Consider the following 23,113-nt stretch of genomic DNA (forward strand, 5'->3'; position numbering starts at 1 on the left):
AAATTTTTTAATCAACAAAGGACAAATGAAGAAAATGATCAAAGCCTGTGCATTAGTGTGCGTGTTGTTTTGAAAGGTATCTGGCTATCATGCACAGACTTCAATAGTTACATTAAATATAAGAAATTTCTTGTTAACGTATTTTTTTCTATTTTTTCAAGTGGGCCATCATAGGTCACTGAGGTATTTTTCCTGCTCTCTCTTATGTTTTTTTTATATCTCATAGTTATTAGTGGTTAAGCGAAAAAAATTCGGGTGTGAATTTTTTTTTACTCAAATAAAGTAATCAGTGTTAGGGAGATTCAAACCGATGACCGCTCTCATACATACGCGTTTTAAAGTGGAGCTTTAACGCACTTGGGGGTTACCCCAGAACATCCCACATTATACAGCAAAATATTATAAACTATACACTAACTAACTAAGACACAACCTTTTTTGGTTCACCTTCATACTCACTCAGCATAAACAATTATATTATGGACATTAATTGATACGTAAACTTTTTTTTCATCGTCCTTCAGAAAAAATTTATATTTTTTTTTTTATATACACACTAGGTTTTTGCATATTAATTAATTTGTCTTTTATTGCTTAGAAAAACATTCAAAGATTCGTAACAGAAGGTTAATGTCTATTTTATCGAAGAGTTCAGACTAAAATTCCTAATACAAATTTTTTTTTTCAGTAACAGTATTTCTTTTTTGACAAAGTATTTGTTATAAATACATTTACACTATATAATTTTTTTACAAAAATCGAAAGAACCGTTTTTTAGTATATGTTAAAAAACCTAGTCTTATAGTGAATTAACATTAGTTGAAATGGAGAGAAGAAAGAACTTAAATTTCAAATAGCTCGAGCTCTAAACGGTGAATCGATCTTTTATATTGAAATAAACGTTTTATTTCCTAATAATCTTTAATTGTAATGTTGTAAAAAAAATCTGAAAAAAGTTAATCTCGATCGAAATACCTCAAGTAAGTGGGAAGTACGCCATATGAAGATGCTGGGACGCGGAGAGGAATCCGCGTGCCGGTGGTGTGGTGAGGAGGAAGAGACGCCTCTCCACATGATAAGGGAATGCTCGGGGCTAAGGGAACCCAGGCAGCGCCTGTTAGGGAACCTTGAGACCGACGCACCCATCCTTGAGACGGTCGGGACGGACAGGCTTCTGCAATTTTGCTACGAGGCCAGGCTGTACCAACCCACCTAAGACCGCCTTTACCACAAGCTTGGACCCAGTACAATGGCCCCGTGGCTAAGTGCAGGGGAGGCGGGGCAGATTAAAGGAGAAAAGTGGGAAGTATATATACATATAGTACATTCGGATTTTTACAAAAGAAGTTGTTAAATACTATAGTACAATTATCTTCATGTCACACATTCTTTGCAGTCTTTGAAAACATTTCCTATAAATTTAATTTAAGTTTGATTTGCAATCTATGTTGAAAAAATAGATTATCCAAGAAAATTTTATCTCTATACAAATATTAAATTAATTTAATACATAATATTATTTACAAATTATGAAGCTAAGAGTTAACATGAAAAAAATACAATTTTAACATGATTAATTTTTCTATCAATTCTTATCTACGTCGTTTACATGGTGGAGGCAAACAATCAGAATTATCTTCAAATTTATACATTTTAATATAATTACATAAAATTTCCGAAGTCATGGGTGCTCTAATACTTTGGCAAACAGACTTACCAGTAGTGAAAGAATTGGGAAAAGATTAAGCCGTTCTTTGACGCATAAACACCCAATGCTCATTTTCAAATTGACATTCAATTATTTTGTTATTTAAATCTCTAATTTCTGTAGTAATTTTTGTGTGATCAAATGTGTCTTTTAAGCCTCCAATATATAAATCACCTATTTTTCTGGGTAGAATACCCATACCTGATTTAACGACGATTTTTAATTAAAAATCTACAGAATTTAATGACAATTGCTTCCATTTTAAGACTTCTGCTACGGTTCCAGGGATGAAGGGTTCTTTCGAAGGCTGGAAGATTAATCTAGTGGCTAGTTGGCTAGTGTGATATTCCGAAATTGCTTTGGTCGGATAGAAAAAGGTACTTGTTCTCGTTGTATTCTACTTTCTCTCAATGCTCTATATTGGCCTCCCATTACTTCTCTTTCGACGATGGTATATCGATCGGGGAAGAATGATTTTTTAGATACATCGTTCCCGTCATACATGATTACATCATAAGCTAAGTACTCGGGATATTCGGTACCATTTACTTTATCAATGACTATTTCGCCATCCAATAAAGTATCTTTCAGAGTTCTTGAAAGATCTCGAGGGTGCGGAAATCTCAATCCAGACACTTGGAAGACACTATTATTTCGATCAATGAAGAATACCTTATTGTCTGCTAGAATTAGCATCATGTATCTAGTACCATCAGCTTTCCATGATACTCTATATGGTTTGATATTAAGTAGAACCATATTCTTCTGGTCTATGGAGACTAGTTGAAAACCAGGAAAGCCACTTCTATTCCATTGGCATATTTCTTGAACTTTTCCTTGAATTCTTGTAACTTTAGCTAAATCTTGTACAGGTACTATTCCAGGAACTCCAGCCATAAAAACTGGATTTTTAACAATATGTTACTTACGTCTTCGAGTGTGTTTCCTACTCCCGAATTGGTCATGTTCTTTCTCGTCCCTTCTGGAGTTGTCGTATTCCAAACACCAATCTGGACGTAGTGGTGCAGGCGGTCTATAATTCTTATCATCATATTGTCTGTATAATTCTTTGATGTAGTCGTCTTTGTAAATTCCAGGAGGTCTAAAAAATGAGAATTCACTAACAGCAGCGGCCAAAGTATATGTACCACTTTCAACTAAGTAGTTTATCAAAAGAAACCCAGTTCTATTGAAACCATGGGTGCAATGGACTCCAATAATCTCCGATGGATTTTGTGCAAAAAAATTTTTGCAAATTTCAATAAAAACCTTGGTTTGTTTAATGGAAGGAGTTTCTCCATGACCTCGAAATTGAAGTTTGACGTTACGATAACCGTGGCCTTCGACGTCAGCTTTGTTATAAAATCTGTTAGTATTCGTCAAATCTATCAGTCAAATCCCATTTTCAGTCTTTGACTCTTTAATGATGTAAACAACATGTTTACAGAAAAAAGACATTCTTCAGGAATTTGGCTATTATATTCTTCTGATAGTGGTGTTTTAAATGCAAGAAATTGATTGTTTATTAATTTTATAAATTTTTGAGGACAGTGCAACCATCGTGGAGGGATTATCCCTTTGCTATGTTCAATATAAATTTTCGGCACTCCAACTTGACATTATTCGTTAACATGACCTCAGCTGTATAAATCAAACTTTTTCTCTTACAAACATTTACTTTTCCGTTTAAATGTTCGCTTTTGCGTTTTGATGATGCAAATGTTGCATAAAATTGGAACTGCACTTGTATTTTCACAAAAAAAGCAAAGCAAAAAATACATGATGTTCAATGGTTGACATCTAAGTTTCAAGTGATTGCAAACTGTTTTCGTTGCCTAGACTACCAGTCTTGTGCGTTGTCTAGCGGTGAAACTAAATATCGTGTTACCATGCGCCACCTGGTGTAGCGGTTATGAGCTAAATGGGGATTACCACTACAATAAATTGTAGAAGAATAATTATAAATAATTATATATTCATTTAAACAATAAGAATAACTAAACAATTAGAATTCGTGAAAATGTTGTCTTTTTAAGCATCCAACGGAAAAGCAACAATAATAATTTTCAACACAAAACAATCTAGCAAGGATATAATGAAACTTGAGGTACCGCGTGAAATTTATAAATGTAACAAAGACAATAACGAAATAATGAAAAAAAAATCGTAAAATATATAATACATTTTTATTTGATCTATGTATGGTTGTTAGATGGAGTAGAAACAGAGAGGTGAGAGTTGATGAATTATTGCTAGAGAAGCACAAGCTGAAGAAGACGAATGGATAAACTTTCATCACGACGAATTAGTTGTTAAAGATGAACTCACTTTAGCAACACTCAATCCATTGTTGATAGAGTCAATAAACGATATTAAAATGTTTATATTTAAAAAAAAACGAACTTTGGTATAGTTATTACGATTAGTTAATTTTTTTTTGACATATTTTGATAAATACTGCAATTACGATCAATTATAAAATAAACTTCGATTTACAGTTCAAATGAAACAGAAATGATCTACAGAGTAGATATGTAAGGCCGGTTCTGGATCACTCTGCAATACCGGCCGAGTCAAAAAGTGGGTTCTGATCCGCACTAATTACCGACCGCAATAACATTGACGATAAGTTACCGACTTATCAACCGTGATAAGTTATCGACACTAATAGATTATCGGCAGCGATTTTTACTGATCCTGATTGGTCGTAAATTATCTTTACTGATAATATTATAATTATCAGAAAACAAATAACCGTAGAAAAAAAATAGCTGTGACGTGTCTCAAGAATGTTAGATGATGGGAAAGGGTTTTAAAGTGAAAACGATTTCTCTTTTAAGAGAACTTTTTTTATTAAAAGAAAAAATTACAATATATTCCTTCTTTTTTATAAAAAAAAAAAATGATTCCATGAATGATGGTTCCCAAGTAGCATTAATCTACCTGTACGAATCAAGATTATTTTCTTTAATATCTTTTTTCATATAAGTAAAACTAGAAAAACTAATCATAAAACGAGACTTACAGTATCATAACCATCATCATAGTCAGTGGAATCGTCATCATAATTATTATCGTCATCAATTGGTGGAGGTGAAGGAGGTAGAAATTCTACCTCACTATCCTCCGATGACACAGTCGCTGGAGAGGGAGGTAGAACTTCTACCTTACTATCACTGTCTCCGACAGTGATGATTTCCTGTAATAGTCGCCAATAATTTTACTAAAAACCGATTATTTGGCTGCTTGAAACCTTGAAAATCCAATATCATTTCCATGATGCACGTAAAATTTGTACACATGCCGAAAATGTAAAACCCAACTACATAGTTTTACGGTAAATCATCTATTTATATGTTCAGCCCCACTTATTGAAATTATAGCATCTAATTTTATTGTTTGATCACTACAACGATTGGCTATAAAATTGTATTTTGTAGGTTTTTTTTTTACATTGATGAAACATAGATTATCATTTCGTACCATGGTGGAGCTAGCAATTCTTCTGAATTCATAGTTAATGATGAAATGTAATCTCAAATTTTACATGTCTCAAAAATAATGAATACGATGAATAAAAGAAAAAAACAAATCGAAATTATTGTTGTTTTGATTCAAATATTTCCCCTTTCTACATTTCAAGAAGATCGTTACTTAACATAAGTTAAATTTGGTAATTGACATACTCGTACTTTCAAGACATTTTTTGGATTATGGCACTCATTACAAGGTCATCCAAAATCCTATATAAATCTTTTTAAACACGCTTTTCCATCATTGTAATTTTGAAATTTGTTTAGTATAGTCAAAAATAAGTGCACCGAACTATTATTCTGATTTAATTAAAATGATGGAGGAGGCTAATGCTCTTCTACCATCTTTGAATCATGAATCTAGTGAAATCATTGATAAGTGGGTGCGAATTAGTAGTGACAATATAACTACATTGAACAGACATTTGCAATCGAGTGGTTCATCGGTTGGTGAAAAACAACGAATTTAATCGATAATTGCAGCACTCGCAACATTACATTAAAAATTCGTAAATCATTTAGTCGTTGGAGGAAACCTTTAATCAACAGAACAATTGATTCGGTAGAAAGATTCAGAAAATGTTTTTAGGAATCAAATTCGCACTAGTGTTGTCATTAACTTGCAACATTTAAATTTACGAAACTTCTTATTGGACGCTGAAAAGCTGATTACCGAAGTGTTGACAAATATAGTGACAAGTGAGGGAAATTTAAAAGTGAACTTCGTCCTTGCTTGTAAATTTAGTAATCAAACAAATGATGGAACAGTTGTAGAAATTAAGTACTTAAATGGGAAAAATGGAAAATGTTGTTGACGGACTCCTAACAAAAGTCGGGAATTTTCAAGAACGAGATTCTGGTTGGTCACTTTGTCGAAATTGAATATATGCAAGTCAATATTAATCGTTATCAACCTTTATCAGCTGGACAATCTACATTTATACCTCTACCAAAATTCATTCAACAAAAAAAAGCAGTACTAAATATTAAAAACAACGATCAATGTTGTTTCTCTCGGGCGGTTGCTGCAGCTCTTTATCCTGTTTTTGTAAATTCAACAAGAACCAGTTCATATCCCGATTACGAAAGTGTGTTAAAATGTGACGGTGTCAACTGTCCCACGACCTTACATGATGTTCCAAAATTTGAAAAACTCAACGATTTAGCAATAAATGTGTATGGTTTAGATGATTGTACGTATGGTTTAGATAATAATTGTAAAATTATTCCGTTGTATTTAAGTTAATATTATAAAGTAGATGAGCCATGTATTCACCTGTTAATGGTACAAAGTAGAGTAGAAGTAGGTGATGAAAATAATATTAATTCAGTTTTTCATTTTTGTTTGATAAAGGATCTTTCAAGATTAGTTGGGAATCAAATTTGCACACAAACTATTCTTATGTGATAGATGTTTAAATCACTTTAAAATAGAAAAATTATATAAATATCATCAAAAAGATTGTATCAATATGAACGATACGCGAATTTCACTTCCGGAAAAAGGTGTTAAAATAAAATTTAAAAATTTTCACTTTAAAGAGCCTGTGCCATTTGCTATCTATGCCGAACTTGAGAGTATTCTTGAACCTGATAATGAAGGTAATCAAAAGCATATTCCATGCAGTGTAGCCTATTATATGCACTATACATATGCCAATTCAAGATGTCGATTTAATCTAAAACATGACGTTAATCGTATAAACTGGTTCATGACTAAGTAAAAAAAAATAGCTGAAACTGTCAAAATCTACCTAGAAAACGTAGTACCAATGAAACTATTAACATCCCGGTAGTTAAACGATTTTCGTGATGCAAAAATCTGTCACATTTGTAATAAACCATTTTTACATGATGGAACAAAAGTACATGCTCACTGTCACTTTGCAGGCAATTATCGAGGTGCTGCTCATGTTAATTGTAATTTAAATTATCAAAATTCATGCATAATTTTAGTCATTTTTCATAATCTCTCAGGATATGACTCACATTTTTTTATTAAATCATTAGCTACATCATTTAAAGGTTATATGGAATTATTACCTGTCAACAAAAGAAAATACATAGCATTCACAGTTGATCAGAAAATTTCCTACCAAAAAAGAAAAAAAAAATAGTTGTCAAATTACGATTTATTGATTCTTTCCGATTTATGAGCAATAGTATTGAAAAACTTGCATTATTTTTGGATAATCAATTACCAAAAGTTTCTATCCCGAGCCAGATAAATTTCAGTTAGTAACTCGTAAAGGTGTTTTCCCATATGAATATATTGACAGTTGGGAAAAACTTGACGAACGACAATTACCTGACAAAACAAAATTCTATTCGAAACTTAACGATTCGGACATTTCCAATGATGATTACCAACATGCACGCCGCGTTTGGAATCACTTTTATCTAAACACCTTCGGTGAATATTTAGATTTATATTTAAAAACAGACGTTTTTCTGTTAGCAGACATTTTTCAAAATTCTAGACAAAGTTGTATCTCTACTTATGAGCTTGATCCGTTACATTACTACACTGCACCTGGATAAGCTTTTGATGCTATGTTAAAATATACAGAAATTGAACTCGAACTCTTGGACAATGTGGAAATGCTTAATTTCATAAAAAAAGTTATTAGAGGAGGAGTGGCATATTAGATATGCAAAAGCAAATGACCCGTATATGTGTAATGATTCTAATCCCAATGAAAATATATCATATCCCATGTATTTTGATGTAAATAATTTGTATGGAGCAGCAATGAGTGAGTAACTACCAACTGGATCATTTGAATGGGTGAAAGATGACATCAATATTTCTAATATCTGTGAAATCATTGAAAATATCTCCAATGATTCTCCAACTGGTTACATTTTCAAGGTTGATTTAGAGTATCCAAAAATCTTACATGAGCATCATAAAGATTTGCCATTGTGTCCTGAACATCGTAATCCTCCAAACAGCAAACTTATGACGACATTATTACCTAAACTTGAATATGTGATTCACTACAGAAATTCAAAACAATGTCTCGATTTGGGAATGATTGTAACCGAAATCCATAGGATCCTTAAATTTAATCAATCACCACGGATGAAGAAGTATGTAGATCTGAATACAGATTCACGATAAAAATCTAAAAATGATTTTGAAAAGAATTTCTATAAATTGATGAATAATAAAGTTTACGGAGAAGCAATGGAAAACGTTCGGAAGTATAAAGATGTAAAGTTTGTTACACAGTGGGAAGGTCGGTATGGTGCAAAAAATCTCATTGCCTCTCCAAAATTCCACAATAGTATAATTTTTGACAATGACATGGTAATAATAGAAATGGAGCGAAAAAATATATATTTCAATAAGCCGATATACGCAGGATTTGTAGTTTTAGATCTTTCGACAATGTTTATTTATGATTTCCATTACAATTTGATTAAAAGACAATTTACAGACAATCAGGTAAAATTATTATACACAGATACATATAGTTTAATTTATCAATTTTTCAATGCTGATATTTACGATTGCATCAAAGATAATATACATAAATTTGACACCCCATCCTATCCACCGAATAACCGTTTTAATATTCCATTAGTTAATAAAAAAATTGTAGGTCTTATGACCGATGAAAATAAAGGTGAAATAATGACGGAATTCATTGATCAAAAAGCAAAAATGTACACATTCAAAGTTCAAAATAAAAAAGACAAATATAGTGAAGGAAAGGGTGTTGAAACTGCAACAATAAAATCTATAACATTTGATGATGACAAAAAATGCCTACATAATCATGAAAAATTATGTAAAACGGAATATTATATAGTCAGCAAGAAACATAAAGTACATACAATTAGTAGACAAAAATTAGCATCAAGTTGGGAAGACAATAAAAGAGTTCTTTTAGCACAAACAACTGATATACTTCCTTGGGGTTATAATTTATATTAAATAATGTTAATAAATTATTGTAAATATGAGGTTTATGTAAAAAAAATAATTTGTAAGAAAAAAAAATATTATAAATTATTTACATTAGTTTGTATTGAATTCATCTTCTACAAATAATATGACAAAATCATTTTCATCCTTCTTGATCTTAATTTATTAAATTTCTTTTAACATTCGTTTATTAATTTTATCAAGTGAATAAGTCATGTCAGTATTTACATGATCATCGTAAATGTGTTTTAGATTCATGCCATCTTGTCTGAAAAGTACAAGAAAGTTTGTATTGTCACGCACCAAATGTTTAGGAATTCGTGCATAAGTTTGACAAAGATAGAAGCAGTCAATATCACTATGTCGTCCCATACAAAAATAGGTTCACATATTATCTTGTTTTTCGCAAGCTACGCCATCGAAAATCATAATTGAGTTGGGTTTTGCTTCATCCGGTTTTACCACTTCTTCATGGTCATTAAAAGCATAAAATTTAATACCTTTAATTGGTTCAATTATTATTTTAAAAACTGATATTTAGGTTGGTTGAACGATTTTGAATACAAATGAATATTTTTAAATCGTAGACCATTTGGATGTACAATAAGTGCTAAAAGAGTATTTGTCTTTCCACAATTTGATGGACCACAAATAACACCACGGACACTATTTGGTAAAAGTTGTCCGTGACGTTTGATATTCGTGTCTCGTGATAGGTCAAAGTTAATTACAGGCAACTCAATGTCTTGTCGATTGAACTCCATCTTGATGTAGAATGACATTATAGCTATAAATTTACATCTTTTATAGGTGTCGAGTTAGTCGTTCTTGAACAATGATAGTGTAAAGACGTATCAAAAAACGAGGTGCTGGTATTGTTAACACACTTATAAACGAATTGCCATTTGAACGTCATATACCAGGATATCATTATTGTAGTCCGGGAACTAAATTGAAGGAGAAATTAGCACGTGAAGATCCAGAAATCAATCCATTAGACGCTGCTTGTAAGAACACGATATTGCATATTCGCAAAATCGAGATAACATTGAAGCTAAAAACGCAGCTGATAGAATACTTGCTGAAAAATCTATAAAACGTGTTCTCGCAAGACACGCAGATATTGCTAAACGAATTGCTGCTTTAGGAATTTCCAACGTCATGAAAGTTAAATCAAAATAGGGAAGTGGTTTGAAAGAAAAAAACAAAAAGGACCAGGGAGTTAAACATTTGCGAAAAGTTGTTAATTCAGCAAATCTTATGTTAAATTCCAGTTCAGATCCTATTAAATCTGCATTAGTTGCTGCACGAAAGACTGTTCGCGATGCTGATGGAAAGAAAAAAATCGAAGTTCCACGTATTATACCAATGCCACCAAAAGTGGGAGGTATTTTACCTCTTATACCTCTATTTGCAGGTTTAAGTGCAGTTGATGCTGTAGCAGGTGGTACTGCTGACATTGCAAAAGCAATTAATGATGCTAGAGACGCCAAACGTCAATTATAAGAAGCTAAATCGTATAACGAGAAAATGGAAGCAATAGCTTTGGGTAAAAGTCTACGTCTAAAACCACACAAGAGAGGATTTAAATCGTATTTAAAACCGGCAAAAAAAAAACTTTTAAATTTACCCCATCGTGCACTGACTGATATTGAACTTCAAAAATATGCAAAAATCATGAAAATACCCTTTTTTGTGATATTTTTATGCGAAACGATCTTTCGAAATCTATACCGTGAAAAAATGAATCAGCATGAAATATTCATCATGAAAAACATAAAGATTACAGTACAGATAATTGCGGACACTTGTGTTTAAAATTTTCACATAGAAAACTATAAAAGTAATATGAAATTCCCAATAAGTATCAGTCATGGATGATTCACTCACGTTAACATTGTCTGGACAAACGTCCATTCTAGAAACGTTTTATTTTCCACCAATTGAATTATCATCATCTAAAAAATATATCCTAGGACTTGTGGAATTGTTAACATTCAATTCCATTCTAAATATTGATAACGGTAGCAATAAATTTCATTGTACACTCAATGCTGAAGATAAAAGTATTAAAATACCCACAGGAAGCTATGAAATTGAAGACATTGAAAATTATTTGAAGAAAGCTGATACTCAATTATCAATTTCTATCAAGCCCAATAATAATGAACTACACAGTGAAGTTTATAGTGAAAATGCAACAATAAATTTCAAACCGCATGATTCTATTGGTAGTTTGTCGGGCTTTAGTCCACGAGTTATTTTTTCAAAATTGACTCATACATCAGACTTACCAGTGTCTCTCTTGAAAATTAATGCATTAAGGATTGAAAGTAATATTACTACAGGAGCATACATGAATGATCAGTTGGTACATACGATTCACGAATTTTTCCCATCAGTTCATAATTTACAACGGCGCATTGTTGATCAAGACGGTCAATTGGTTAATTTACGTGGTGAAACTGTAACAATACGTTTACATTTGAAATCAGTCACGTGATAGGGATTAGTTATAAACCAATAGTAGGGGTAAGCTATAAAACTAACATATCATGCCTGAATCCCATCAGTCATCGAAGAAAACTCAAACGATTAACGTATCGAAATCGATTATTCTTACAAAGTCTGGGACTAAAAATACGCAGAAGTGCCATAAAATAAAAGTGAAAGTGTGCTGTCTTGCATGTCTTTTACCATGGAAGAAGAAAAATTAGTAATAAGCAAAGGTGTCATATTTGATGAGTCTATTGCACACATTGAGTTGCATGCTCATCAACCATATGCATCTACAACATATAATAATAATGATAAGATACATATCTCAGTTCAACATCAAGATTTATGTCTGTTGCCAAGCAAAAGTTCCCTTTATGTTACGGGGAAATTTACAAAATCTAACAGAAATGCAGTAGCAGCAACATCAAGATTCGTTAATATGGCCGTATGCTATTTATTTGAAGAAATACGATATGAATTGAATGGTGTATTTAATGATAATGGATACTTTGATGTTTCGATACCGTTACATATGCTATTGGGGTTTGCTGAAAATTATCATCGCATAGTTGTCAATGTCAAATATGAATTAATACTTACTCGTTCAAATACCGATCTTAATGCAATTGTACAAGCTGCAGCGGAACCTGAAGAGACGATCACGCTTATGAAAATTGAATGGATAATTCCTTATGTCACTGTTGCAGACATAAAAAAAGTAGAATTGTTAAGTTACATTGCAAAAGACCCACCGATTCCAGTGAGTTTCAGATCATGGGAATTATATGAATATCCAATGCTGCCAAACACAACCAAACACGTGATTTAAGGGATGTAAAACTTTTCCTCAATTCACAATGTTATCTACATGGCAACATGAATCTTGACATAAGTCACAATCAATTTGCCTTATTATATGATATGTATAGAGATTTTCAAACATCATATTATAATAAAGAAGCAGAATCTCTACTCACGAAAAAAAAAATTCATAGATATATCACCACTCGTTGTAATTGATTGTTCTAAACAAAATGAATCCTTGAAATCAGGATCAGTTGATGTTCGACTGGAATTTGAATCATTAAAAGCTTTTCCTGCCAACACATCTGCCCATTATTTGATTTTACATGATCGAATCATAAAGTATAAACCTTTAAGTGTGCATATGAAAAAACTAACATAAAATATTGTAAAAAAATATGTATATTATATAATTACGATTATATTATTCATGTATTAATCAAATTTTTTTGCTATAAATAAATTGTGTACACGAGCAAGACTACTGTTTTCATTCATTTATTTCCAGAAAAACCCAATAGTCGGTAGCGCAAATTTGAGAAAATATTAATACATTGAGAAACCTATAAAAATCAGTTATTTTTGCTGATCCTAAAATTTTAATCGTGGTTGGTAAAAAAATTGGTATCATCAATGAAGATAATTCATCGAGTTCGGTAAAAAAAAAATCACAATCAATCAATCCCGATAATTTGTCGCCAAAAAGTTATCGCAATCGGTATTATCGCTAAAAATAACTTATTGAGGACGGTGAAAATCGATATTATCACTGTCGTTAACTTATCACGGTCGGTAAGTCAGTAACTGAACGTCAAAGTTATCGCAGTCAGTAGTGAATGCAGATCAGAACCTGCTTTTTGACTCAGCCGGTATAGCAGAGTGATCCAGAACCGGCCTTATATATCTACTCAACAGCATTTTTTCAAGTTCAATTGATTTCACCTTAAATGTTTTTACACGGTGTTTAAAAATGTACTGTATATATCTACTTTTTGTTTTAAATCAAATTTGTCACATCGATTTTTCCTATAAAAATAGCGTTTCTTAATTCAATGACCTTACATAAACATAAGTGCATTATAACTAGCTTTTAGTTATTAAGAATTATAATTTAAAAAAAAAAAAAGAATTTAAGATCCATATATTTATATATTAATTACAAATATAGACAACAATTGGAAAGTTCTTAGGCTTTGGGAATTAATTAGCTAAATACCAATTTATTGGCATTGTTTAAATTTATAACATTTATTGATACCGTGAATTACAATATCTCAACACTCGATTCTGATTTGATAATATTTCTAGACGTAAGTTTCTCGTTATTAGTTATTAAAAATGATAATGTTAGAAAAAAAAATTTGGCGGATTAATGAAAAAAATCAATTTAAAATTTATATATTATAAGAAAAGCAATTATTGATAACCAATATGAATAATTGAGAATACCCATAATTTAGGAAAAGTTTAATCTCTAATCTAACTTTCTGTTATATTCTACATTCCAGGTAGGCAAACCTTTGCCCCTAACAGCTATAGCTACCTGTCGAATCTTCAAGAGTGCAATCAAATTGATAATAAAATAGAATTACATAGTTAGGGTCATAATGTGTATGCTCTCTTTTAAACAGGAATTAAAAAGGGAAAATTTTTCGAAAAATTTTAAATTATCATGCAGGTACTACAAAATAGTCAGTTTTGATTTTTTTTGCAATGAAATATCTTTTATAAAAGTACAAAGCAAGTTATGAATCTGAAACATGTTTTTGACTATTTTATAATACTCTTATCAATAGCAATATTATCCTACGTTTCTAATTCTAATCTATTGTTAGTTCGTGCTGAAAAGAAAATTTCCTCGTCCAATGGGAACTCGGACTCCTTATATTTGGAGGCACACTGTAAATATAAGTGTTTGATAATAAAATACCAAAATATTTAAAAATAAATCATTAATGCGTTTAACTGAAGAAACCGCTTTAGAACAGAACACGGAAAATGTTTCAATTTTACATTTGACATGCATGTGTTTGATAATGAAATACCATGTATTTCATTATAAAACGCTCAGTACATATAAAACACTAATTATATTTTTAAACTTAAAAAGAAAATCATAAAAATAAATAAATCAGTTCAATAAATAAAACACTTAAAATAATTCATATAAATTTTATTTAATCAAAAAGTTTACATCTTACGTGATTAATTAGTGGAACAAAATGTCTATTTTTACTCATAAAACTTGACAAAAGATGAGGAAAAATCAAACTTTTGACATTTATGACTATTTGCTGACTATCTTCCATTTTTTGGATCTTATAAGCGTTCAATTTATGTTAATAACCAATCGTTTTCAACCATTTTAGAACAAGAAAAATATTTGTATTTAAAATACATATATTTTCTACTATTCCAAAGGCAGGCAATATATTTGCCTCACATTTTAGTAAAACAATGCTTTCTTGTTGATATGTAGTTTCATGAATAATCACTTTAGATGATAGCATAATTTTACATGTATGCCTTTCCGATTCATCCACATAATTGAGAAGTAATTCTGCACAAGATAGGTTTATCAAAAGAATAGTTGGTTCTTCATTGATTGTATCTCCTTTGTACAAAAATAATTTTGAAGACTGTCCAGGATAATGATTCAATCGAGAACAAAATCTCCCTTGGTGACGATACGACATAGTGTATGGCATATTTTTGAAATTATGTACTATTGAAACTAGTGATTTGAAGTATGCATGGGCTGATTCCAAACGAAAACACCACTGTTGTCGTGTAGGACCAAATAATTGTATGTATCTTGGAATGTGAATCAAAAAATGGAACTTTGGAACAAATCTATTCGGATATAAATGAACAAAGCTTGATAAAAATTCTTCAATCATGATGCTTAACAGTTCAATCGAATTTGTAGTAATTTCATATGCAAGGCAAATATTCATAATTTGTAACATTAAAATTAAGCAGTCAACTCGTGCTTCAAGATCCGCATCTTCATTATTCAATATCCATTTATTTAATAAGAATGGCAAGGTATGGGCTAATACAAACAGTTGTGCTGCGCTTTGTCTTAGAGGAGTAATGATAGAGAATTCTTCTTTTTGAATTATACCCGGCTTGTCTCTAAAAAAGTGACCAAAATTAAAAGATTCTATTTTTTTATTGAATTCATTAACATTTAAAATTTCTTTTTCTGTAATACAATAATGTAGAAAGAGACGACAAGTTATTTCTGTAACTCCTTCGATAAGCACATGCATACAATCTTGTGGTAGGCAAGTTGTCACTTCAAAATTAGGAATATCCATTAAAGGACTTCTGCCATTAATTCCATAACTGTTCTGCCAAAACTCTTTTGCAGCTCTTGTAAGATTCGGCTCGTTAATTGCGAGTAACTGATCGGCATGAGCAGTTCCATTTCGTAATATAAAGTCACTTTCTTCAAAAAAGTTCTTTATATCCATCTTATTGGCCATACAGGTACGACATGGATGATTAGCAGCAACGGATTCCTTGAAGCCACCCATTAATGCTGATGCTGGAGTATCACCTGAAGAAAATAATACTGATCCTTTATAATTTTTCGTAAAACCATTAATATTAATATCTATTCCATCAGTCTGAAGAATTTTGATGTCATCTATGAAAAGCTGGAAAATTTTTGCAAGAGCTCCAGATTCTTTTAGATATTTTGTCTTTACAATCGCCAACAATTGTATTGCATTCAGTGATGATCTTAATTCTGGTTTAATGTTTGCAAGAACCCAATAGAATATTGACAATTTCTGAACTTCAGCGCCAGTACCACTGGGGTGAGTGATGCCAAAATCGTCATAATATAAAATAATTGCCAGTGCATTTTTATTTTCACGAAAAAATGGACTTTCTTAGTAAAAACTTCCATCAAGAACTGTTCGGTATACACCATCTACTCGCTGTTCAGGATGATCGATATGAGATCGAACTTCTTTATTCCTCAATAAATTTTTTAGATTTTCTATGAATGAAATGACATAGCCATCATGTTCAACATTACATAATTTTGATTGTTTTTCAGCTGGCCCTTTTATCATTTTCCAACTTAAATGTTTGGAAATTACTATTTTTTCTGGTACAACTAAATACATCTCATTGATTAAATAATCATCCAGTTGATTTTGTATGTTTAAACCCGAAAAAATAAGTGTATGAGGATATTTTTCATCAAATATATTTTTTATATTCTGCAAATGGATCGTTTGTGTCTCAGGGTCATGTAAGTCTTCACACTCCTTCTGAAAATATAATATAATAATAATGCTTGCTACTTCTATAATTATGAAAGTACGTTTTAATAATAGCAAATGCATTTTCAAATAATTAATAGTTAGTTACGATTCTTTAAAAACTTCTTTTCATTGATTTTATTTACATATTTTCCCATAAAACACAAAATTTAGAATACGATGAAAAAATACATTTTTTATGACTGATAAAAAAAGCATAAAAAAAATTTTTGAGTTATTTCTTCAGAAGTTTTGTGTTGTATGAAATGTATTAAAAACAAAAAAAAAACTCCAGCCACAAGGAAAATTTTTACAAGCCACGTACAATTATAATTGATGAATACATCTCCACCAAACTTGTAACACCATTAACGATTTTCTCAACAGCACTTTGAGAAATTTTACAATTCTCACGAATGTCAATTAAAAATTCGACAGCATGCCATCGAAGACGTTGTGTTGATGATTCAAATGTTCCTAAAAGTGATAAAATTGCATAAACGTAAATTTTTAATAGTTGAAAGAATAAAATAAATCCAACAAAACTTCCAAATTTTTTGATCATATACTAACGTTCAGGTTCTTCTTCATCTATATCCATTTGTACATCAGGAAATTGATCTATTGGAATATCAGGCACAATTATTGTATATACACCTAACTCGAAACTGTGGATCTTGTTGATGATATCGTATGATGTGTTTCATTAACATGTAGCTCGAATTACAGGTAAAAAAGCACATGGTACATTCTTTGATGATGTTGTTATTTGCATTCATGTTGATGACTTGATATACACAGTTTATATCAAGTAAAAAATATTTTAATATTGTTTCAAACTCTCAATCGTTTTAATAATTTTTATTACCATCACTTGTAAACATATAAACTGTTGACACTCGAAACCGGAGATAACCTAAGTTTCTGCGATGCCTCTGATAAGACCCGATTGACGCACGATTTTAACCGAAGTGCAATCGGAATACCTCGTCGCGCGTCTAGACGCGGCGTCTTTCTTCTACCGATGAAGCTCGATCTACGAACTAACTTAGCCGAAGAACAATCGAAAAATTTCGGTTCACGTTCTAACACTGCATCATCTTAGTACATTTTTAGCAAGTTACGATTCTTTGAATTTCAGTGTAAACAACTGTTGCATTTCGAATATATATGTTATGATGGAGAAGAAAGTGTATTGTGCTATTGGCCAACGCCAAAAATGTATTAAATTTTTGAATAGAACAGGTGAATCGGACGTAGAAATTATTAAACGTAAAGTTACAGATATTTGTCAACGAGACAAAGAATTAAATGTTATGATACGAAATAAGACAATAGTGATTCAAATGAAAGATAGTGATAGAGATATATGGTGTGATGTAGAAGAAGAGGATGATATTCCTGATAAAGCTGATTTTAAGGTCATTTTTCTGAAAAAAATTTCAGAATCAGCACTGTCTTTTTTGATGAATGATAACATTTCAACTGAATCATCAGAAACAGTGCAAAATGAAGAAACAATATCTATGGACGTAAAAGTGTTGTACACAGAACCTTCAGTTCTTCAACAAGAGGTTAATCACTCTGAGGCTTCATTGGAAATTAACAAGGAAAATGACTTAACTGTGGTAATTGTGATGAATATTGTTGAAATGTAATAAATAGTAAGTAAAAATAACGTATTAATGTCTGAAAAATTTACAGATAAACGTCAATAATAAGGAAGATCAATTCGAGTCACAATCAGAAGCAACGTGCAACAAAGTTCCATCGCCTTCTACATCAACTGAGATCACTTCTAGTTCAAGAGTTTGTTTACTTACAGCACCACTACCATCTTTGACTGTTGATTTAAAAAATAAAATTAAAGATGTTGGCATAATTCGTTCGCGAAAAAATTTAATTTATCATTGGGGGTCATATCTATATGATGTAACATCAGGAGAATCATCCAAAGAAGATTACCGTAATTTGGCCACGAAAATTGTCAACACTTACCCATCACTAAAATCAGAAACAAATGATCCTGTAAGTATCATCGCAACTATCCACTGTTACTCACAAGTGTTGATGACAGTTAAACATACAATATCAAACATTGATGTTTTTATCTCAATAAGAAAATTAAATGTTCTTAAAATTTTAGACATCAATAGTTCGAGCATCACTAAGTCTTTGGATAAGGAATCATAGAACACATTTAAAACAGCAAGCAGCTAAAAGAGATGCAGAAGGGAATATTTTAAAAAAACCAGCTGCAAATGCAGTTCTGGTCACTACTAATGAGTGAGTATTAATACTACGTCCGTCTAGAAATGGTAAAAACTATATATTAATACTATCAATTACTTGCTACTATTTATGTTTAATGTTCGAGATCTTAATCCTAACTATTTGTGTTGACATCTATTATTTAATTTAGATCCAGCACAATCACATACGAATATGACACCGATCTAAAAGAATTAAAAAAAAAGCAACATGAAGGCAATACACCTCATATTTGTCGTCTTTTGAAAAAAACTTTCACAGGACGACGAAAATGGATTGAGTCGGATCAAGCTAAAAGTATATCTGAAATCATTAGTGAATTTCCTCATCTCACCAATTATGATTTGGTAAATGTTTTGAATAATAACCATGTGGATATGTACATATAGAAAAAATATCAAACAATATTTCCATTATGTTTGAAAAATTGAGAAAATTTTTTAACATTCAAGAAAATAATGATAAATCAAAGGCAGTTATAACACATGTACTGTTTAAAGTAAAACGTTTAAAATGTTTTAATAATTTAAACATCTCCAAATGATTAAAAAATGAGCATCACTATTTAAGTACGTAAACGTTTTGAAAAGAAACACTTCAGCAAGTTATAATAAAACACTTAAATTTACAGTGCATAAATGAATTAATTTAAATATCGACTTAGAGTATTATTGATTTAAAATCATCAACACTGAGATAATTTAAAGACTCTTAAAGGACACAGTAAAAAATATCGATGCAGGCTCCCGTATTGCTTTTAAAAATTTCAATGAATCAACAATTATCTTCTCAAGACGTTTTTTTGTCACAGAAGTTTGTCGCTGTTCTAATTTACGTTGTGCTGACTCTATTGCAACACGATATCTACGAACAATGTGAACGATTTTTCGACTCCAAATTGCCATTCATAGTTGAAGAAAACGACAATGATACGCCATGAGCTGGTTCTAAAACTTCTCCATTTGGTGATAAAGCTACTTTGGCTGGTGTAATATTTTCCCGTGTTCCAGATAATGAAAGTCTTGGATCCCTTTGGACCTTTGAAAGTGCAATAAAATTAGAAAAAAAGTAGAAGTTAGTAGAAGTATTTGAGTTTTTATTATTAACTTTATTAATAAATGTCATTAACTTAAAAAATACCAATTAATTTCCGAAGCATGGGAAACTTTTAATTGTCCATATTGGTTGTAAATACATAAATATATAGATTTTTTAATTTTGTTCCCAGTTAATAATTCTTAATAGCTAATAGCTAAGTACTTTAAACTTATATCTTAATGATTCTAAAATAATTTTTGTTACTCAATTTTCTTATTCCTAATAACGAGGAGCTCTGGTTCATAAATGTTATTAAATCAGAGTCGAGTGTTGAGATGTTATTATGAACGTTTTTGATTAATGTTATTAATTCAATCGATGCTAACGAGACATGAGTAATTTTAAGTATTTCAAGGTTTTCGAAGTATATATTGTTAAATTTATTCTTTGAAGTTTTTTTAAATTAATAAGAGAATTTTCTCTTTTCAATTCTTGTTCAGAGGAGTGCAAGTACATTATTATCCAAACTTTCTAATTCTATGTTATTATTAATTTTATTGCACTCTTGAAGATTCGACAGGTAGTTATAAAGGTTTGCCTACTTGGAATAAAAAATATAAGAGAACATCAAGCAAAACTTGACAATTTCCAAAAATATTTACGATCATTTGTTAGTGAAGACTATTACTCTGAGCGATTGTACTTTTCTTAGATGATGAGCAATTCTCCAGACACTAAATAACAAAGCATGGGAAATTCCCAATTGTCCGTATTGGTTATCAATATATAAATATATAGATTTTTTAATTTCATTTTCAATTAATAATTCTTGACAACTAATAGATAATTACTATAAATTTATGTCTTAAAAAATTCTTTTTTCTCAATAACTAAAAAGTTATGTCGCTAAATGCTATCAAACCAGAGTCGAATATTAAGATTTTATTATTAACGTTGTTAATAAATGTTATCAATTCAATAGATGCTGATTGTATAGTAAAAAAGGAGACATTTTTTTCAATTTTTTTTTGTTTTTTTTCTAAATTTATAATTCTCAATAACTAATCGCTATGTACTTATGTCAATGAAAAGTAACTAAATTAAGAAATGCTACTTTTATAGAAAAAATCGATATAAGAAATTTTATTTACAACAAATAAATAGATGTAGACATTACATTCTGACATATAATAATACAATTACTACATTACAATATCATACATGTATTCCAGTCTTTAAACACAATATGTAAAAAATTAAATTTAGCTCAAAAAATGCCATTAAAAAATATGACATTTAACAAATATAAATTATTAAGTTAATATACAAAGTACGTTTTAATTAATTAATAAAATAAAATTGATTTTCGAAATAATCTATCACATATGATAGTAAAATTATTTTCATATCACACATTCTTTTCAGTCTTCGAAAACATTTCCAATAAATTTAATTTAAGTTTAATTCGCAATCTATCTCGAAAAAATAGATTATTCAGAAAAATTTAATCTCTGTATAAATATTATTTCAATTTGATAATAATAATTATTAACGAATTATGAACCTAAAAGTTAATGTGATCAATTTTTCTATCAATTCTTATCTACGTCGTTTACATGGTGGAGGCAAACAATCAGAATCATCTTCAAATTTATACATATCAATATAATTACATAAAATTTTCGAAGTAATATTCCATTGGTATATTTCTTGAACTCTTCTTTGAATTCTTGTAACTTTAGCTAAATCTTGTACAGGTACCACTCCAGGAACTCCAGCCATGAAAACTGCATTTTTAACAATATGTTTTTTACGTCTTCGAGTATGTTTCCTACCTCCAAATTGGTCATGTTCTTTCTCGTCCCCTCTGGAGTTGGCGTATTAAAAACACCAATCTGGACGTGGTGGTGCAGGCGGTGCACAATTCTTATCATCATATCGTCTGTATAATTCTTTGATGTAGTCGTCCTTGTAAATTCCAGGAGGTCTGATAGATAAGAATTCACTAATAGCAGCGTCCAAATTAAATGTACCACTTTTAACTAAGTAGCTTATTAAAAGAAACCCAGTTCTATTGAAACCATGGGTGCTAAGGACTCCAATAATCTCCGATGGATTTTGTGCAATAAAATTTTTGCAAATTTCAATAAAAACCTTGGTTTGTTTAATGGAAGGAGTTTCTCCATGACCTCGACATTGAAGTTTGGGGTAACGACAACCGTGGCCTTCGACGTCAGCTTTATTATAAAATCTGTTAGTATTTGTCAAATCTATCAGTTATCCCATTTTCAGTCTTTGACTCTTTAATGATGTAAACAACATGTTCACAGAAAAACGACATTCTTCAGGAACTTGACTATTATATTTTTCTGATAGTGGTATTTTAAATGCAAGAAATTGATTGTTTATTAATTTTATACTTTTTCGAGGACAGTGCAACCATCGTGGAGGGATTATCCCTTTGCTGTTTTCGGCGACCCAACTTGACATTTTCCGTTCACTTGACCTCAACTGTATAAATCAAACTTCTTCTTTTACAAACACACACTTTTACGTTTGAATGTTCGCTTTTGGGTTTTGATTATGCAAATGTTGCATAAAGTTGAAGCTGCACTTGTATTGTCACAAAAAAAACAGAGCAAAAAATACACGGTGTGCACTGGTTAACATCTAAGTCTCAAGTGGTTGGAAACTGTTTTCGTTGCCTAGACTACTAGTCTTGTGCGCCGGCTGGCGGTAAAACTAAATGTCGTGTCACCGTGCGCCACCTGGTAGCGCATTGGATGCCTCCAGTGGCATGGCTATGAAACAACAAACATTCCGGCAGTAATGGCAATAATCTGCATATAAATAAAAAGCTTGTTGATAAAGGGAACCAATGACTAATTTATTATACAAACATTAATTAGTGAAAAATATGCTTGTGTACGCGCGTATATTAGATAAATAATTTTATTCATGCGTAAGTTTTTATGTGTATTTGGAGATTATCATCAATAAATAAGAATTTATTACTTTGTGTAATTTGAGTTGAATATATATCTAG

At 30.9% G+C, this 23,113-nt stretch overlaps 1 pseudogene; it reads right to left on the bottom strand.

Annotated features, from left to right (window-relative positions):
• Window positions 1-1,592: 1,592 nt before the first annotated feature.
• LOC118071154 (mRNA-capping enzyme-like) lies at window positions 1,593-22,706 on the bottom strand (annotated as a pseudogene).
• Window positions 22,707-23,113: the final 407 nt, after the last annotated feature.

Source organism: Chelonus insularis, unplaced genomic scaffold, assembly GCF_013357705.1.
Source record: "Chelonus insularis isolate UGA/USDA-ARS -01 unplaced genomic scaffold, ASM1335770v1 contig_75_pilon, whole genome shotgun sequence".
NCBI lineage: Eukaryota > Metazoa > Arthropoda > Insecta > Hymenoptera > Braconidae > Chelonus > Chelonus insularis.